Source organism: Amia ocellicauda, chromosome 5 (genome assembly GCF_036373705.1).
Source record: "Amia ocellicauda isolate fAmiCal2 chromosome 5, fAmiCal2.hap1, whole genome shotgun sequence".
Classification (NCBI taxonomy): Eukaryota; Metazoa; Chordata; class Actinopteri; order Amiiformes; family Amiidae; genus Amia; species Amia ocellicauda.
This window is the reverse complement of record NC_089854.1, coordinates 1,691,757-1,712,540: the sequence shown is the minus strand read 5'-3', so window position 1 is coordinate 1,712,540 and position 20,784 is coordinate 1,691,757. Positions and strand designations below refer to the sequence as shown.

At 39.9% G+C, this 20,784-nt stretch overlaps 1 long non-coding RNA gene across 1 annotated transcript; it reads left to right on the top strand.

Moving 5' to 3' along the window:
- Positions 1-2,391: 2,391 nt before the first annotated feature.
- Positions 2,392-14,026, top strand: LOC136749156 (uncharacterized). Its single transcript, XR_010816715.1, has 3 exons — positions 2,392-2,480; positions 13,096-13,227; positions 13,890-14,026. It is a non-coding gene; the product is annotated as an uncharacterized LOC136749156 (long non-coding RNA).
- The last annotated feature ends 6,758 nt before the right edge of the window (positions 14,027-20,784 follow it).

Genomic DNA, 20,784 nt, shown 5'->3' with positions numbered 1-20,784 from the left:
AGATTCTTTGAATTGTAGGTGTGAGTGATCCATATGATTTTTCTTACTGCACAGTATGAAGCTTCAAGGTATCACTCTCCCCTTGTCTGAGCTCTGCCTGCTGTTTGTGAACATTTTCGCTTTGCCTGGCCATTGTTATGGCTTTTTCTAGCGTAAGTGCACTATCCAGCTGTAGGCGTTCAAAGCCATTTAACATTCTTCAAAGCCATTCTTCTGGTCTTGTGTTATCTGATATGTAGTCAGAGATGTAGGAGACTCATTTTCACCCATTTTCTCTGTCTTTTTTTTGCTTGCAGCCTCCTGCTTGTCTTGTCAGTTGAACTCTTTTCCTTGAACGGTTTCCCTGCTTTTATACAGTGTTTCCATCTGCAGGTGCAGCTGGCAGTCTCCTTTGGTTGCCTAGCAACGTGGGGCACCACCTCTGTAGCAGCTCTGCGGCACCTTAGAAATGTGTCTAGCACATGAGCTTAAACTTTTAACTGCTTTATTTTAGCTTTAAATCAGTCTTACTGTACTTTTTCTGTCCAAAAGATCTGCTGAAACTCCAGTTGCCTTGTTCTTCAATGAAGACGCGTTCTAACCATTTCTGACACCATGTTGTGTTGTTTTGTTTGGGAGAAAGAAGGAGTTTGTACTCACTTGAGCTCTCAGGAACATGAACTAACTTTTTGATTCTTGTTAGAGTGAACATAACATGTGAGGTCATTCACTGGGGGTGTGGCTACGGCTGTAGTACATCCTACAACTACAAATATAAACATTTAGCATGATTTTGATCTTCAGGTTTCAGGTAAAGTAAACTCTTATAAAATACTAGTAGCAAATATTCAGAGGTGCAACACGAATAGCAAAACAGTATGAGGAATAGAAAACCTCAATTAAATGCTACATACTGTACATTGTGAATTTTGTTACACAAGTTATAAACAAAGTTCATTTTTACTTAATCAGCCAAATTACTAGTACTGTGAATTATTATTACATTAAACTGTTCACAAAAATATGATTTATTCAACTGGGAAATCAAAGACACACTGAGTTTCAATGTACCGATGACTTTACACTGTATCTGCAGTTCCCACCATCACCAGCACCAGCACAGACACGACCACCACCCAGCTACAATTTACCACCAGCACCAGTTCCTGCACAGACATGACCACCACCCAGCTACAAAATACCACAAGCACCAGCACTGACACAACCACCACCCCCAACCACTGGGACACAAGACCCCAGAGAGAAGGATGGAAGGTAACCAAGGAAAACAGCACACAGGTGCAATGGCTTTAAATATGATTAGGTATAAACAAAAATACGGTACTGGGTAAAACCCAGAACACCGGAACGCCAGAATGCCGGAATGCCTGAACAATGGAAAGATTTACAAAGATGTACAAAACAGAGAAATACTTATTCTGGGCTTTCAGAAACTTGAGTTTTTATTGAAAATATTGTATTACATAGTGTAAATTATATGAAATACTTAACTTTAATACTAATAACAACAACAATAACAAATACAGCTGCAAGCAGCAATGTAGGGGGCCAAGCATATGTGGAAAGGTATGGCATATTTAATAGACTTTAGAGTTTCAGTCATGATGAGATTTGAACCCAGGTCTCACACACCACAGTGTAGTGATCTAACCACAATGCCAAATGGCCCAGAATTGATAATATGATAATGCTAGTACATGAATATTGAAACTAATAAAGCTATAAGCAGCCAAACACATGTGTAGGAATATATCATGTTTAACATACTTTCTAGTTCTGGCCATGGCAGAACTCGAAACCAGGTTTTCTGTGCCGTAGTGCACTGACCTTACTGTCTGAGCCAAACCTAACTAAAGCAATATATCAGAAAACTATCCTATGCCTGTGAGAGTACTTAGCTCATAACTTCATCGTTTGTAATATGAGTGTGATATAATATGTGATATAATATGTGTAATATTGTGGTGGAATAGTTTGTAATATGAATATGTATAATATGAGTGTGATATATTTCTTGTACTCTGCAATATACTACATTAACTAAAGTCTTCTTACAATGAATACATAGACAATATAAAATTGTTAATTATTTAAATATTTGTAAAGATTACTGTTACGGACCCAGGGTCAGGTGTCATCAAGCAGGGAACACGTAGGACCAGATAGACAGTTCTTTTTTTGTAATGGAAAAACAAAAAAACAAATAGCTGGACAGAATAATGATAGAAAACCTATCCCTTCAAAGAAAAGTAAAACAAAACATTATTGTAAACACCCCTTTCCTATAACCCCTTGAACCCTTCCCTTATGGCCAGAGAATTAAGAGTGGCTACCTTACTACAATAAATAGGGTAATGGCCCAGCATATATTGCACTTCTCCAGCATGGCCTCTGTAACCACTTTTACCCTTCAACAACATGGCCACCAACACACCAACCCCAGCAACTCCAGCCCAACTCCCCCTTTCCCTTCACTGCAGGTAAGTTCATAAGAGTTGTTAATACCAACCATGCTCTTCTTTTTAAAACATTTTTTTCCCTTTTTTTAAATACAATAAATTACCACCATTAATAACTTTTAAAAAACAGTTTAACTACAACACACTCCATCACAATTACTATTAGTTAAATTTGTATTGGTAGTACAGCTCCCTCTTTTTTTCAGGTCCACATGAATGTATAACATGTATCTAAATGTTCTCCATTATAAATCCAAACCTTAATAGCAAACTCCCCAGTGGTGCAGTGGGTAAAGGCATGAAATGCAAGACTAAGAGATGTTCTTGTATCTTGTATATGTCAAGACCTGCATGTGTTTGAGTTCTTGTGGATTAATCCTGCTGAAAGCTTGGCATGATGGTTGAGTTTCAGAGTATGTGGTCCCTACAAGTGGTGACATTGTCTGTGATTGATAGATGTGCTATCTAAGTGTGTTAGGTTAAGTTTTTGAAAGTACAGACAAATTTAGTTTTATTATCCTTTTTTAAGAATTTACATTTACAAATCTGAATATAGGTCATAACACTAAGTCATGCACCAAGTTTCATATCTGTCCCATTAGCAGTTTGGAAGGAGAAGAGGTTTGAATATGGTCTTATAATTGTCACTTAATCTAATATTGGCACCACACCATATGCCGTACGACCTCCACATTTTGTGTGGGACAACCTGCTATAGGTATCTACCAACACGCCAATTTTGGTGAGTTTCTATTATATTGTTTTAATTTCATGAACGTTTGAAATTTATGGACAAAACATTATGAAATGATTTGATCATAGCAGACAGGTTATTTGATGAATCAGCAAACAAATCTGACCAAGCCAAGGTTATGTGTGCAAAATTTCACTTCAGTCTGCCTAACGGTTTCAGAGAAGAAGATAATTGAATATTATTGACCAATCCAATATGGCTACCAAACCATGTGCCAGAAATTGGCAGCAAATCGATAAGGCATATGACCTCCAAATTTGTGGAAGGACAACGTCATATAGGCATCTACCAGCATACCAAATTTGGTGAGATTCTGTCTAGTAGTTTACATTTTATGGCCATTTGAAATATATGGCGGAATAATAATAATAATAATAATAATAATAATAACTAGAAGTTGCATGCAACTTTTAAGGCTTCCATGTTGTATCAGTAGGTTTCAGATTTGAGCAGGCATTTGTAGTTTAAATGCATGTGTTATTAAATGTGTAATTTTCAATTCTAATCCGATGTAGTATAGATTTGTATAGATTTGAGGTTTCAATCTTTTGTCACTTGAAGTGTGTATTTCAATGTCAGTGAAGTATAATATTAATTTCTTGATTGCATGCATTAATTATGTAAGTTACCATTGTATTTATCACGTAATTTTAGCATTTATGTTAAGTTTTCATTGTGTCATCAAAATGCAGAATGCAATTCCCAAAGTTTGGCCACATGATGGAGGCAGAGGTCTACATAAGGAATGTCATGATGTGTCTGACGTGAAGCTGTCATTCTGGTTGGGTACAGCAGCCAGATTTCGTGTCCTATCAAACTTGGCTTCATCAACTTTGACAGATCTTTCTGCTAGTTTAATCACTGACAATTTAAGTTCATTAAGCTATAGTTCTGAATATATTTGCTGTCATAAGTGACATATTGTAACACAATTTGGTGAGTTTTTGAAATTTGCTGATAGGTTTTACTGGGGTCAATTTCATGCTTTTATAAATACATGTATTTTGCATTCGTGCACAGTCATTTTCTTGTGGCTGCCATGTTGTTGCACACAGTCACTTGCCTCTTGCAGACGTGATAGATAGCAATGTCTATGTAATACATGGACTGAGCTTTAGAGTTCCGGAGTAGTAGCTGTTTTCATTTTCGCACGTTAAATCCAACATTGCGGCTTAACCGTGTACCTCACAAACCTAATTATCAGGTTTTATGTTCAATGCACAGACATAGACATAGGTGCTGAGTTTCATGTGCATACTGCATTCCAGTGTAGAGGTAATGTGATACTTGTCTGAAGCGAAACATACATTTTTTTTCATTGGCCCACAGCACCCATGTTTTTCACTGGGACAACTAGCCTTTAACACCCTTGGTAGGACTCTGTACTAGTGTCATGCATGCCAATCTGTGTCACAGTGGGTATAAGTGGCATGGATTAGAAGGCACCAAAGCTGGAATCAGAGAATGCTACATGGTGGACAAAGCGTGCGCCCGGGGAACTTCTGATGAACAAGCGTAATAGTGGGGCATAAGGTATGCATGTGTGTGAAGTGGCATATGTATGTGTCATTAGGTTTTGGAGAAGAAGATTTCTGTTGCATTTCACAATTTAGATTCCTATCACAATATTTAGCAACACCATGACACCAGCATGTGCAGTTGTCGCTGCATTTGTAGGTATAAGTGGTTTCTTTAACACTTGTGCGTTTCGTGAGTTTTCATGCATGTATGAGTGTTTTAGGGGCATTAGATGTTTTGGCGGAACGAAAAAAAATAAAAATAATAATAAAAATCCTAACAGAAACAATAGGCTTCCAGCACTAATAATAATCCGAATAATTACAAAAGGTTGTCTAGCAACTTCGTTGCTTGGCCCCCTAATAATAATAATAATGAATACACATTTTCTACAATTTGTTAAACTGAACAGAATGTGTAAAAGTAATACTGGCATTGAGGTACAATAGTGCTACAATAGTGTTGTTTAAGGGGATCCTTTCTACTATCCAAAGGACATAAATTGGTTCTGGGGACGTTATTTTAATTAATAAAAAGCCAGCTCACATTCCAATTTAGAACATAAGAACATAAGAAAGTTTACAAACGATCCATCGTGCTCGTTTGGTGTTCATTAATATCTAAGTGATCCAAGGATCCTATCCAGTCTATTTTTAAATATTCCAAGACTTTCAGCTTCTACCACATCGCTGGGTAGTTTATTCCAGATTGTGACGCTTCTCTGTGTGAAGAAGTGTCTCCTGTTTTCCGTTTTGAATGCCTTGAAGCCCAATTTCCATTTGTGTCCCCGGGTGCGTGTGTCCCTGCTGATCTGGAAAAGCTCCTCTGGTTTGATGTGGTCGATGCCTTTCATGATTTTGAAGACTTGGATCAAGTCCCCACGTAGTCTCCTCTGTTCCAGGGTGAAAAGGTTCAGTTCCTCAGTCTCTCAGTAGGACTTTCCCTTCAGACCTGGAATAAGTCTGGTTGCTCTCCTCTGAACTGCCTCTAGAGCAGCAATATCTTTCTTGAAGTGTGGAGCCCAGAACTGTCCACAGTATCCAGATGAGCTCTAACTAGTGCATTGCACAGTCTGAACATCACTGCCCTTGTTCTCAATTCTACACTTTTGACAATATACCCTAGCATTGTGTTTGCCTTTTTTATTGCTTCCCCACATTGTTTGGATGGAGAAAGTGAGGAGTCCACATAGACTCCTAGGTCTTTCTCATGCGTTACTTCATCTAGATTTGTACCTCCCATAGTGTAATTATAGTGGACATTTCTGTTACCTGCATGTAATACCTTGCATTTTGAATTTCATCTGCCAGGTGTCGGCCCACAACTGAATATTATCTAAGTCCCTCTGAATAGCCTGTGCTGCCAAGATTGTATCTGCTGAGCCACCTATTTTAGTATCATCGGCAAATTTGACAAGTTTGCTAACTATCCCAGAGTCCAGATCATTAATATAGATTAGAAAAAGCAAAGGCCCTAGTACCGATCCCTGTGGAACTCCACTAACAACCTCACTCCAGTTAGAAGCGACTCCTCTAATCGACACCCTCTGTTTCCTAGACATCAACCAGTTCATAATCATCTACTTACATTACCCTGAATGCCTACAGCTTCCAATTCGAAGATCAGTCTTTGGTGAGGAACCTTTTTGGAAATCTAAGTATATCATATCATATGCTTTCACCTGATCTACAGCTGCAGTTGCGTGTTCAAACAATTCTAATAAATTAGTAAGACATGATCTGCCTCATCTAAACCCATGCTGACTATCTCCAAGAATATGTTTTTCATTAAGATGCTCCTCTATTTTCTGTCTAATCATTTTTTCCAACATTTTACAGGTGATGCAGGTGAGACTGATTGGTCTGTAATTTCCTGGCTCAGTTTTGTCCCCTTTCTTGTGGATTGGTATGACATTTGCTGTCTTCCAGTCAGTTGGCACATCCCCTGTTCAAAGTGTCATTTGAAATAATTGAGTTAGCGGCCTATAAATAATTTCCCTCATTTCTTTAAGTACTGTTGGAAATATCCCATCTGGCCCAGGTGATTTGTTTGTTTTAAATTCTGCTAGTCCCTTTAGTACCTCCTCCTCATTTATCCTGATCTCTCTTATGGTTTGACTGGACTGATTGTCAACCTGTGGCATGTCATTTGTCTTTTCTTTTGTAAAAAACCTCTGTGAAATACTCATTTAGAACATTTGCCACATCTTGTTAGTTTTCCAAGATACCTCAATTTTTGCCCTTTATCTGTTTCACTTCTTCCTTTATTGACCGCTTGCTGTTGTAATATTGAAAAAAGCTCTTTGCATTGGTTTTAGCTCCAAGAGCTATGTTTCTTTCTATTTCCCTCTTTGCTTTCCTGATCCCTTTCTTAAGATCTCTTTGCAGTTCAACATATTCTACGTATTGTGTTTCGTCACCATCCCTTTTCTATGCGCTATACAACATTTTCTTTCTCTTGATATATTTTTGCATTCCTCTATTAAACCATTTTGGCCAGTGTTTTTGGTCCTCAATTTGCTAAGTTTTGGTACAAATTGCTCCTGAGCCTCAAGTAGTATATTCTTAAAATATACCCATCCATTTTCAACTGAATCTGTATCCAGTGTGCTCCAGTCTACCTCTTCTAAGTGCCGTCTCATACCTTCAAGGTTTGCTTTTCTAAAATTGTAGACCATTGTTTTAGACTTGGTCCTTGTTTTTTGAAAGAATATCTCAAAGCTAACCGTATTGTGATCACAGTTTGCCATTGGAACTACTGTCCCCCTGACTCTATCTTGGTCATTTGAAAAGATCAAGTCAATACATGCGCTCTCTCTGGTTGGTTCCCTGACAAATTGAGTTAGAAAGCAGTCTTTTACCATCTCAATCATTTCTTTTTCTGCTTCTGTAGTCCCCACTGGGCTTTCCCAGTCTAAGTTTGGGAAATTGAAATCCCCCATTATAACAGCCACATCCAAGCTACATGCAGTCCTGATTACACTGTACAATGCAGCATCTTTCTGAATATGTGAGTTTGGTGGCCTGTAACACTCCTACCGCTAATCCTCCAGATCTCTTGTTCAAAAGTTTCACCCACAAAGATTCTGTTCCGTTACTGGGATCTAATACAAGTTCTTCTGCCTCAATGTCACTTTTCACATATAATGCTAGCCCACCCCCTCTTCGATTTTGCCTGTCTCTCCTAAACTGTGTGTATCCTTCCAACTTGTATTCATCCCCATCATTTTCTGTAAGCCATGTTTCTGTCACTCCTACAACATCATAGTCACACGCCTGCACTGTGGCTTCCAGGTCTAACATCTTGTTCCTTATACTCCTGGCATTGAGGTACAAACATTTCAGGACTTTCCTATTGGCAGTTTCCCTTGGTTTTCTTTCCTTAGTGGAACATCTCCCATTGTCAGAGCTCCCTGCCCCCCTGGTCCCTAGTTTAAATGATTCTCAATTACTCTGCACATATGCTCTCCCAATGCATTAGCCCCCCTTCTGTTTAGATGTAGACCGTCCCGTTTGTACAGGTCCCATCTATCCAAGAAGAAAGACCAATGCTCCATAAACCTAAACCCCTCTTCCCTACACCAAGCTTTCAACCACACGTTAAACTTTCTAATCTCTGCCTGTCTCCCTGACCTGGCACGTGGTACCGGAAGTATTTAATAGAAAACTACAGTGGGGGTTCTGCTCTTTTGTTCCTAACTCTTTAAATTTGTCTTGCAGAACCTCTGTCCTACCTTTTCCTATGTCATTGGTTCCAATGTGGACCATGACCAGTGGATTCCCCCCGGCTTTGGCCAGTAGCCCATCTACTAGTTTAGGGAGATCTGCACCTGAACACCAGGCAGGCAAGATCCCATGCGGGTCTCCTTGTCACTAGAACACACTGTGTGATATACACCTCTAAGAATTGAGTCTCCTACTATAACTACATCCTTCTTCTCTGGGGGAGTGGGCACCATGGTGCTCTGGTGCTCAACTGCCCTCCCATCACCCTCTGAGCTGTCACTGTCCAACTCGGTGTCCAGCAGTTGGAACCTGTTGGGCAATTCTAGCTCTTGGGGTGTCTCTAGAGGTTGTGCACGCCCTTTTCTGTGGTTACGACCTACTGTAACCCAGCAGTTCTCTACAGTGTGCTGCTCTAAGGTCTCAACTCTCTTAGGTTTTGGCTGCACACCATCTCTCTCATGGGCTGATTGACCAATTCTTCTATATCCCTAATACAGCGCAGATCGCCAAGCTGAGCCTCAAGATCACGAACCTTGATCTCTAGGATTTCAACCTGCCGACAACGTTCACAAATGAAGCCTTCTTGGATGAGTTCATCCAGGAAGGCAATCATTCTGCAAACCTGACACTGTAGTGGCCACATGCTTCTAAATGTTACTTGTTTTTTGTTTCTTTACACATCTCTTGGTTCCTGCTGCTAGTCAACGTCCTAACTTTTGTCAGCGAGAAACAGCGCAGCTCTTTCTCAACAAGTAGCTTTTGTCTACCTGCCCCCAATTCACACCTAACTGGCCCCACCTGGCTCCTCCTGCAACAGAATTCCTGCTAGTCCTAGACAAAATCTCAACTCAACCTCAACCAACTCAATTTGAACTGAACTGAATTGACTTCAATTTAGGCAAACTACAGACAATGCTAACATCAATTTAAGGCAAACTTAAAACAAAATGAGCAATGCTAAGACTGGTCTGAAACTAGTCAAACAACAAGATGGCTACCTCTCAACTGTACTCTCCTGTCTCTCTCTGTGGCAACTTGTAAATACTTCTGTTTTCACTTGTAAATACTTCTGTTTAGGCATGGAGGACACCTGTTTGGGTGTCTATTCTCAGTTCCACAAACACTGCCCCAGCATAACACTACTGTAGGTGTAAAGGGGACCCTTTCTACTATCAATTGGGCCAGAAATGATTTTGGGGCCATTATTTTAAATGAGAGAAAGCCAGGCTTGGAACGCTCGGATCGTTCATATGCAGAGGCGATTCAAGGGTATGTGGGGGCCCCAGGTAAAATAATTCCTGACGGTGATGCCACGGGGCCCCAGGCAATTGCCTAGGATGCCTACCCCCTTGTGACGCCCCTGTTCATATGACACATCGTGGACATGCTCTCAGTTCAGGACAGATTCTTTGTGTTGCACTTTTTTTGTCAGCGTGAGTTTTCTATATAACATCAGTGACGCTGAGCATATTTCCAAGGCAGCCGTCTGTCGGCCTGTCAGAAATGTGACTCTGGCACTGAAACATGTACTGTGCACTTTTGTGGTGTTCCCAAGTCACAGACCCACAAGACTCATCAAAGAAGAACTCCACAGAATTGCAGGTATCAGTCGAAGCAAAAAATAATTTATTAAGTATGAAGCTTTAGACTTGAAGCACTAATCAGTTCATTTGATATAGTTTAGGGTTTCCAGGTGTGATTGGCTGTATAGATGGCACTCATATTCCTATTACAGCTCCTTCAGTAAATGAAGGAGATTACACTCACCTAAAGGATTATTAGGAACACCTGTTCAATTTCTCATTAATGCAATTATCTAACCAACCAATCACATGGCAGTTGCTTCAATGCATTTAGGGGTGTGGTCCTGCTCAAGACAATCTCCTGAACTCCAAACTGAATGTCTGAATGGGAAAGAAAGGTGATTTAAGCAATTTTGAGTGTGGCATGGTTGTTGGTGCCAGACGGGCCGGTCTGAGTATTTCACAATCTGCTCAGTTACTGGGATTTTCACGCACAACCATTTCTAGGGTTTACAAAGAATGGTGTGAAAAGGGAAAAACATCCAGTATGCGGCAGTCCTGTGGGCGAAAATGCCTTGTTGATGCTAGAGGTCAGAGGAGAATGGGCCGACTGATTCAAGCTGATAGAAGAGCAACTCTGACTGAAATAACCACTCATTACAGCCGAGGTATGCAGCAAAGCATTTGTGAAGCCACAACACGTACAACCTTGAGGCGGATGGGCTACAACAGCAGAAGACCCCACCGGGTACCACTCATCTCCACTACAAATAGGAAAAAGAGGCTACAATTTGCACAAGCTCACCAAAATTGGACAGTTGAAGACTGGAAAAATGTTGCCTGGTCTGATGAGTCTCGATTTCTGTTGAGACATTCAGATGGTAGAGTAAGAATTTGGCGTAAACAGAATGAGAACATGGATCCATCATGCCTTGTTACCACTGTGCAGGCTGGTGGTGGTGGTGTAATGGTGTGGGGGATGTTTTCTTGGCACACTGTAGGCCCCTGAGTGCCAATTGGGCATCGTTTAAATGCCACGGCCTACCTGAGCATTGTTTCTGACCATGTCCATCCCTTTATGACCACCATGTACCCATCCTCTGATGGCTACTTCCAGCAGGATAATGCACCATGTCACAAAGGTCGAATCATTTCAAATTGGTTTCTTGAACATGACAATGAGTTCACTGTACTAAACTGGCCCCCGCAGTCACCAGATCTCAACCCAATAGAGCATCTTTGGGATGTGGTGGAACGGGAGCTTCGTGCCCTGGATGTGCACCCCACAAATCTCCATCAACTGCAAGATGCTATCCTATCAATATGGGCCAACATTTCTAAAGAATGCTTACAGCACCTTGTTGAATCAATGCCACGTAGAATTAAGGCAGTTCTGAAGGCGAAAGGGGGTCAAACACAGTATTAGTATGGTGTTCCTAATAATCCTTTAGGTGAGTGTATGTGAATAGGAAGTCTTTCCACAGCATTCATGTGCAGGTAAGCCTAATAGTAGCCTTCAGCATTCCAGATACAGTTACTGCAGCTAATTACTGCTCTGCACTTAAGATCATATGTGATACAGCCACATCATCAGCAACGTGGAAGCAAAGTGGCCTGGGTCTGTGCATGACTCGCAACTTGAGTGTACACTGAGCGCCAGATTTGCCCGTGGTGAGTATATATATAGCTATATCCTACTATAATCAATATTTTGTTTCCTCCTATTGCAACTGGAACTTTAAACTGTATCCTCGTATTATCATAATGCTTACACGTTTCGACTTATCTTACTCAGATCATTATGATGTTCACTTTTTCTCTAATAAATAATTTTTGAGCTGCTGTCCATCCTTCCTTGACCGGATAATTGTTCGATATAAAATCCCTGTGATAAGGCACCCCGCATTTAAGATTGATTAAAACTATTGTAGTGCCAGTTATTTTTAAACTTTTATATATATATATATATAAATGTGTTGAATAAGTGGAACACTTTTTTCAATTAATACTCACACATTGACTCAGTCAGTAATTTTCTGCTGCATTACATTATTTGTCATTTAGCTGATGCTCTTATCCAGGGCAACTTACATTTGTACCCATTTATACTGCTAGGCATTTTACTGGAGCAATCTTAGTGAAGTACCTGCTCAAGGGTACAACAGCACTGTCTCATTTGAACAGGATTTGAACCCACAACCTTCCAGTTATGAGTCCAGAACCCAGAACCCAAACCACTACTCCACAGTGCTGCCACACCAGCTCATGTTCTTTTGTTGCTGCTACTGTATTGCTATATACATGTATATATACTTATATTCTGCATACGCAGTCATTAATATTTCTGTCTCCACTGGGGAGAAGTAGGAGGTTCGAGCCCTTTTTTCTCCTGTTGCCATGGTGAATCGTGTTCTCTGCATTCCATTGATGAGGCTTTTACTCTCCTCCTGCACACGCTTTACTCAGGGTTAAATCAACTCAGAGCTGATTGAACTAATTGTTATCATCTGTTCTGAAACCAAAAACTCTGAGTTTGACAGCTCAGAGTTAGTCAACCCAGAGTACAGTTTGTTAAACCTGCTTTCTGAAACAGGGCCATTGTGGCATGGGGGTCACCAGTTTGGGGGTCTATTCCCAGTTCCACAAACACTGCCCCAGCATAACACTATTGTAGCAGTATTGTACCTAAATGCCACTATTACTATTCAGTTTAACAAATTGTAAAAAATGTATATTCTTTATAATTATTATTATTATTGTTGTTGTTGTTGTTGTTGTTGTTGTTTCTGTTATTAGTATTAAAGTTAAGTATGTAATATTATTTACACTATGTAATAGAATATTTTCAATAAAAACTTAGTTTCTGAAAGCACAGAATAAGTTTTTTTCAGTTTTGGATGTCTTTGTAAATCTTTCCACTGTTCCGGTGTTCCAGGTTTTACCCAATCCCCAAAAATACTGTCCTATTAATTATTAAATGTTTCAAATTTATAACTAATTAAACATTAAACTAATGATTCATATGAAAAATATGAATGTGGCATGTGTACAAAATCTCATGAGAAATATTCTGATACAGTAGGAGCCATTTTAAAACATCACATCTTTTATTTCAGGGATAATATATGGTTTCTCTGGTTAATTCTGCGCTGGGTCCTGTTTTGTATTCTGCTGTCCTGTCCTCTTACCGTGACTTGCTGGGTTCATTCACACTAACCACGATGGCGAGTCTTTGGGCAGTTATAAAGGTATGGTGTTGTGAACTTCCCCCTACACTTTCCAAGTTCGCCTCCAGAAGTCATCATCTCCCAGGTTCTAACTCTGCCTCAAACATTCCCCAGCACCATGTGCGATTGTTCATTCAACCCTCTTCTCCCATTGGTCCAGCACTCCCAGCCACTGTTCCCTGCTTCCCTCTTCCTCTGCATATATATACCCCTTAGTTGCACTTACCCTTGATTAAGTCAATATTATTCCATTTCTGAGCCCTAGCCCTAACCCCATGTGTTGCCTTTTCTTGTGATCTTTGACTAGTGCCTGCTTGCATCTACCCTTAATTCCTGGAAGGTCCTCTGTGGATTGTTTTCCTGAATGCCTGACCATCTGCTTGCCTCTTTGATTACTATTCTTGCCTCTTCTCCATTGTCCCTGTCTCTGGCCCTTCAACCATTTGCTTGTTTAACTACTCTCTGCATCTCCACACCTGGGTGTCCATACACACACATGCTCAGAAGTATATATTTATATAAATAAACATACCTACAGTAATGTGTATTATCACAAATGTTGGGGAAAAAGGACATCTTGAAAATACAGCTGTTGACAAAGTATTTCCTCATGTGTTGGCCATCTATTGGATGACTGCTGCAGGCCAGTCCAGTGAAATTACTTGTCCCATCTTATTTTACAGGACATCCTGAAGGGCAGATAAGAAACGTTCAAGGGAAATCAGAGCTCATAATTCTCCTCAATGCCTCATGAGACACAGCTGGAAAATATCGAAGAGCAAAGATTTGATATAAATAAATATTTTTAGATACATTTTCAGTTATGTTTTTGCTGTCCTGTATTTGTAAACAATTTCTTCCATTATAAGAATACGTACTGAATCTGACCTTAAAATACATAACTTGTCATGCATTGTACATATCCTATTTAATGCAAACTCTCCTTAGCAGAAAAAAGAGATTTGATTGTGAATTGGATAACAAACAAAACATTTCAACTCTTGGTGATGTGTTTGACAACCCATGTTGTACAGTTTAGATATTGAAACAATGATGCATGACAGGGTGTGTTACCAAGAAATATGGTAATTCCCAGTGTGTTTTTACACAAAATCAGAGTCTATAGATATTGGATAAACATTAAGTACATCAGTGTACTGTAATAGGAATTATTGAAATGGAGGAATATGTGATTAATTTATTTTGAAAGGATTGTATTATGTGTTGCATTTACACAAAATAAGTATATATTTTAATTACAATGTCATAGAGAAGATAAAAAAAAAAAAATACAATCTTATTTTCTTTACCTAATGCTGATTACACTTAATTTGTTAAACTACTGAAAACACTTATTTAGAGTATATTGATATTGGCACAGTGCAATATTATTGTATATTCAGTTCACAAAGGTCACATTGTCGGAGCACCCTGTAGAACAGCGGGGGATCCCACGAGTGTGGCCTGGTGTTGTCCATGGCGCAGAGTGGCATATGTGGTTAAGAACATCCAGGCTGCTGGCAAGAAAGTGAACCGCTTTTACTTTGCCAGCAGCCTGGATGTTCTTAAACACATATGCAAGCCCCTGCGCCTTAATGAGCCGCACAACGTCAGGGACCCCCCTACCTCCATCCAGGGCGCCCTTCACCATCTGCACTCTTTTCAGCCTCTCAATTTTACTCCCCCATACAAAACCGAAATATAATTCTTGTGATCAATTTTGCTGTGTGCCTGTCTGGGGGAAATATCATGCCGACGTAGAGAAGGATAGGGAAGAGGATGGCCTTTACAATCAGCACCTTACCAGTCATTGTCAAGGGCCTTGTGCTCCAGCCATGGATATTCCTTTGAACTTTGGATAAAGCTTCCTCCCAGGTCTGGGTGCCTGTGTTGGTCCCGTTGATAATGACCCCCAGAACCTTGATGGCCGGCTTCACAGGGAACATGGTCGGCGGGCCCCGGCCAACAGGCCGTGCCTGGGAGAGGTAGACCTCGCTCTTGGCATTATTCACATCAGCCCCTGTCGCTCTGAAGAAGCCGTCCAGCAGTTCCTCCACCCTGGGCACGGACGACGCATCTGTGCAGACCACAGCCACATCGTCCATCTAGGCCAAGTCTTTCAGTTGCTCTCCGCCGGCGCCCGGGAGATGGAAACCTGTCACTTGGGCGTCCTGGCGGATCGCCTGCATGAACGGCTCCAAACAGAGGATGTACAGTGGGGCCGACGGGACAACCCTGTCGAACCCCCGACCTGACTAGAAATGGTTCAGTCAGTTGGTGATTCGCAAGGACCCTGCTGCTTAGGCTGCTGTAAATAATCTTCACCCACCTCCTCAAGCCAAGAGCGAGGCCCATCCTCTCCATCACAAGCTGCAGGTATTCGTGGCCCACTCTGTCGAAGGTCTTCTCCTGGTCCAAGCTGATCAGGACTATTATTGTTTTATTATTTGTTTTTTGATTTGTCTGATGCATTTTCAGTTAATTTCAATGTATTGACCTTTTTTGTTGGTTTGCAGTTTGCATTTTATCACAAGTTTATTGTTTCATTGATTTACGCACATGTTTATTTGAGTTTATGTATTTTGTTTAAGTTAATCACGTTAAGATTTTAATTTTTTTTAAGTGATTTTAGAATTTTGAATTTTGACAAAAGACAAAACGGCAAACAGGTACACATTGCAAATTCAGAAGAATAGTCACAGTCCATAAGACAGAAGTTCGTTTTTGCATTTTGGGTTCTCACACAATCGGCGTTAAATTCACATCAGAGGTCATTGCCAAAGCAGGGGTTCGTTAGCGAGTGTATTCGTCTTTTAACATGTTTTTCTCTCTCTTTCGCCCTCCATGTCCTCCAGTGGATACTGAGACGAAGATTGATATAAACATAGCAATATTTTGTACACCGCCATCTAGAGTGTCCAGGTGGTAACTGTCATGGGGCGTTAAATCCGCGGCCCCAAATGGGATTAATAGGAGCAGCTCAAACCTAGGGTACAATTCCAGCTGAACTCGTAAATTGCTCATAAGCGATCATAAGCGGGGCACAACCTCCCGGAAGCAAGAGGTATAAAATAAGCATAACCAGCGATTTGGCAGAAATACTTTTTTTCTTCAATAAAATGCACATTTGCTGTGGATAATAACAACTAAGAACATGAATAAATGTCAGAATTAAGCACTTAAATCTTCACAGACACTTTAATGGTTTTTATTTGTTTCTCGTGTTCTGCTATGGTGGCGTGGCGCCTCAGCACCCCCTTGTGGACAAACTGGCCCTATCAGTAACTCCCACAGACTCTCAGAAAAACCTCACTATTACAATCAAAATCTTTAGGGCGTGCCATTGAAAGGCTTTCCAAACATGTATCATGTCTTTAGGCATCATGAGTTAGACAAATGAGAAGAGGCCATTCTACTCGTTTGGTGTCCATTAATAGCAGAGTGATCCAAGTATCTGATGGTCTGAACTATAAAAGGCCACCTAAACACTTGGTTACACAGGAAAAGTGTAGACCCTGAATCACAGGAAATTGTTTAAATTAAACCACACATTGACACGTCCACAATGAGAATAGCATTTAGATCACAAAAAGGACATTCCCCTTAGAACAGCGGTAGGCAAACATTTTGATTAAGGGGCCACAATGGGTCTTGAAGAACAGTTGGTGGGCCACATACATTTGTCAAATAACACTATATCAGTAACAATATATTTTACCATAATGTATTCATAAGTGCATCTAAGTTCAAATTTACAATCACCTTCCTTTATTACCTGTGACTGACTTATGTCATTCAAAAACCCCAGTCTGACAATCACATTTTTATTTTTTTCCAAGTTTGAGCATTGTTTTTAATGAATTCAATAGCTTTTTCAATAATGCCAAGCAGTTTGAACAATAGCACATTTAAAAGCACATTCAATAGATTACCATTTACAGGCTTTATGAAACACTTCCATATCACCACTAGTGGATTTTCTGCATCAGGCACATACTAACATCAGTAGTGCATCTATACAGCACAGTTGTACAACAAGCCTTGAGAAGCCCTGACAACCTGACTACCCTTGCCTTGTAAGCATGTCTGTGTGAACAGTGAAGCTGATTAGCCTGCTATGCAAGTTTATGAAAGTCAGGTACCATTGTTGTTGTTGAGATCTGCAGCATAGGGGTGTAAGAGAATTTGGAAATGCTTGGTTTTTCAGTCAATCTAAATAAATAGTTGAACTGAAAACTCATAGGTCAATTGGTTTCTCTTTTAAGAAGATGCGGTCAAGTCACAGATGTGCAATAATCATTTATTTTGACAAAAATAGGAAACTAATATCATTCAATTATATTACTGAAAATAAGTAATATTAAGCTTCTGCTGGATTACAGTAAGAAACAGATAATACCCATTTTCTTCTTTCTCCTCACAGTACAGCTTATAGGCCAGTCTGGTCAGGCAGGAAGCAGTGTGTCTCTCACTGTCTCTCCTCTCCAGCTCTGGTCATAAAGATAGGGCTACCAGGGCTACCAGGTGAAAGGGAGGAGGTCTGTTTCCTCTACCAAACCAGATGGTATAGAATTTCCCATAGAAAAATACATTCTAACAAATAATATCTTACAGTCCCCACCTTGGGAGGGAAAAACATTCAACAGATGTTTGATATTTCAGTAAACAATAATATAAAAAGAATGCAGAACAAAACAAAACAAAACAAAACAAATTAAAACAGGAATTACAAAATACAAATAAACATTTAGTCAATGAACCTGTTATATGTAGTTGTGAGGTAGATTGGATTTACCATGCTTATTACGTGAAACTAATGTCTCACGCCGAATGGTGATAACATCACTATAATAAATACATATTAGAGGACATAGGTAATAAAACATACACATAGTAACAGTTAACACAGATAAGAAAGTAGCACCTATAAAAGCAAAATCCCACCAAGAATGCTTGTAAGTGATCTCCATATTTTCATCAGAAATCAAATGTTGTACCCCCTGTTGAACTGTTTTGTGATTTTTATACTAGAAAGTTACAACAAAGGCTCCATATTCTATAAAACCTTTGCATCAACAGGTTTCAGGATCTCTGCAAACATAGCTGGCAACGTGGGTGCAAAATTTAAGTCTTGCGGAATATAAGGCAAGGTCAGATCACCAATCTTAATTGCATGTTATTTGACATTCCAAATTATTGTACAAATAATAGTTTGTTGTAATGCACTACGTGTGATTGCCTACTAGTCGTGCTTGCAAATATCCTATTTTATCCACAGGTACAGCATGTAAGGTTGATAACTTGGTTATGTTATTAAACCTATACTGTAATGAGTCTCCAGTAATGTAACATGTACACAACATAGTAGAGCGATAGGTGATTCAACATTCAGTATGATCAACAACATTCCATGAGGTTCTCATTTGACCTACAAATGGAGGTAATTGTCGTAGAGTTAATACTTTTCCATGTGCAATAATACCTAAATCATACATATTATGCAGGAACTTCATCACATTTTCAGCTGTATACAAAATAAAAACAAAACCTATAGTCTTAGTGTCTATATGTGGTTTCAATTGGTAACACTAACAGTTTTCAACAGTTATAGAAATTCAAGTGGCAGGGATTGACAAGTTTGTGCATCATATACATCACAAACCAAGTGTCTATTAACTACAGATCCAGTAACACATATTATAGAGTTTAAATGAGGACAACACACATGGATACTATTACAGGAATTTCTACATCTAAGTCAGATTATCAATATTCAGAACAAATTTTAGGCTTGCAATTCCCATAATGGTTATGGAGTCTCATGGTTGTTTGTAAACTATTGCAGCATCAATGAAAACCCCCAGAAAACCAACGAGGAATAGCATCATGGTCTCCACTTTCTCTCAGGAACACCTGAAAGATCAAGGGTAGCAGTGATCACTTAACAGTTTTTATCTGATTGATGTGAAACCATTTAAGAGTATCTTTGCCTTTTTCCTGAATTTTGACTTTGTACACTGCTGGACTTAATTTGTCCACAATAAGGAATGGTCCATACCAATCGGCTTCTAAGGTATGGCGTTTGTGTTTGTAATTTCGAACCATACATCTGTCACCAATCTGTAGTTCTTCTTCATGAACTTTGGTGTCAAAATATTTCTTAATTTGTCTCTGTTTGTGGCCTAATTGTTTAGCTACAAAGCGTTGCATTTGATCTACAGACGCTAGGCAATTTCGTAACCAAGTCACATTAGCAGCTTGCAAAAGAACAGGTTGTTCTCTAAAGGAAGCAAACAATGTCCTGGGACATGCATAAGACGTCCAGTCATCGCTTGATGTGGTGTAATTCTGGTAGTGGAGTGTGGTGTTGACCGCATTGCCATTAGGCACAGAGGTAATGCCTCAGCCCACCTTTTTGGATTGTCTTGACACATTTTTTTCAAAAGTGTTTTTAGAGTGCGGTTTCCACGCTCGACTACTCCTGATGATTGAGGGTGGAATGGAATATGTAATTTCTGGGTGATGCCTAATGCTTGACACATAACTTTCACTACACTGCTTGTGAAATGTGTTCCTCGATCACTATCAATCACCTTCGGTAGTCCCCACCTAGTGAACACATTTTGTATGAGAGTTTTCGCTACAGTGGCAGCAGTGGCACGCCTGCAAGGAAAAGCCTCAATCCACTTTGTGAATTTGTCAAGGATAACCAAAATATACTGGTAACCCTGTGATGTTTTGGCTAAAGGACCAATGAAATCAATTTGAATATGAGTCCAGGGACCTTCCGGCGGAGTTGATAGTCTGAGTTTGGATTTGTGTGTGAAAGGTGCAGGATTCACCTGTAAGCAGACAAGGCAGTGGTTACATGCAGTGGTCATGTCAGCTTTCATAGTCGGCCACCAGTAGTACTGTGTAATCTTCTCTAGTGTCTTTTCTACAGAAAAGTGACCTCCTACTGGTGAGTTGTGAAATAGGTCAAAAATATCTGGAGCTAATTGTGAGGGAACACAGACTACAGGGTATTCAGATTGTGGGATGTTTACCATGAGGACTTTGTCAGAATCACCCGTACCCACCAGAGTAGTTTTGTGAGACCAAAACGTAGGTTGTGGAAGCGGTTTCTCCTGCAAATGCCAGTGAATATTAGTCTGGATGTCTGAATCTAATTTTTGAATCTCAAAAAGAGACTGTGAGTTCACCAAGGCAGAGACATTTTCATTGGTAGGCAATGGGTCTGACAAATGCCACGGACCACAGTGTCTAGCAGCAAATTTAGCACGTCGATCAGCTTCATCATTTCTGATATGATGTTCACCTCTACGATCCTTTCTCACATGGGCCTTAACTTTCAAAACAGCAATTTCACCTGGTCTTGACTGAATAGAAGACCAAATATGCTGTAGTAAGGTAGCATGTTTCAAGGGACGATCATCTGATGATCGGAAATTATTTTTGGCATAGAGAGGTAGCAAGGTACATGCAGTAACAACATAAGCACTATCTGTTTAAATATCTGCAGAATCATCAGTTATCCTAAGGGTTTCTAGCAAAGCTGCCAATTCAGAATATTGTGAC